At 42.6% G+C, this 809-nt stretch overlaps 1 pseudogene; it reads left to right on the top strand.

Moving 5' to 3' along the window:
• Positions 1-432: 432 nt before the first annotated feature.
• LOC145358947 (U2 spliceosomal RNA) lies at positions 433-573 on the top strand (annotated as a pseudogene).
• The last annotated feature ends 236 nt before the right edge of the window (positions 574-809 follow it).

Genomic DNA, 809 nt, shown 5'->3' with positions numbered 1-809 from the left:
GGAAACCCACGCAGACACGGGGAGAATGTGCAAAATCCACACAGACAGTCACTCAACCCAGCAAGTGACCAGTGACCCGGTAAGGCAGGCCAATGGCTTGCCACCATTCTGTAATGCTAGTTTTTGATTGGCTGAAACACAAGCCATAAGGAATGGCCTCTACTGAAGAGTTGTGGTTTCCTTAAATCACGGACTGTTTGAAAATTGAGTTTGTGAAGTGTGGCCCCTTTAAAAGCTGGTTTTGTGTCAGTGATTGGAGGTGTAAAGTGCATCAGGGTACACAGATTGCAACATTTGTAGCAAAGACCAAGCATCAGGGTTACCTTGGTAACAGGCTTTGCAGGCTTTTGAATTTTGAATTCAGCCTATCAGTTTAAAGAAGACACTCAGCTACCAGGAACCTATCAAATTTGAATTTGCTGTTGATGACAAATCATTTCTTGGCCTTTTGGCTAAGATCAAGTGTATTACCGGCATGCTGCGCTTAGTGGAAGTCATTAGGTTACATTTTAGTTTCATTTGAAGCAATTTTTTAAAAGTGGCATCTCGGCCTTTAGGTGAAGTTGAAAATGAAATCAAGTCTTGGAGGAGGAGCAATGTCTACTCCAATCAGCTTGGATCATGTAGATCAAGCCCAGGACAGGAGGTGAGAGCCCTGTCTTGTCAGCTTGGATCGGGAATGTCTCAACTTGTTGAAACTCTGAATTGGACTTGATTGGATTGAATTGGAATAAAAAAAACAATATCAGACCAATCCTGGTGAAGGAAAATTGATAAGTCATCACTCAATTGCCTGCCTGCAGTTCAAC

This window comes from Carcharhinus amblyrhynchos, chromosome 26 (genome assembly GCF_965287045.1).
Source record: "Carcharhinus amblyrhynchos chromosome 26, sCarAmb.v2.hapA, whole genome shotgun sequence".
Taxonomy (NCBI): domain Eukaryota; kingdom Metazoa; phylum Chordata; class Chondrichthyes; order Carcharhiniformes; family Carcharhinidae; genus Carcharhinus; species Carcharhinus amblyrhynchos.
This window is presented reverse-complemented; position numbering and strand designations above follow the sequence as displayed.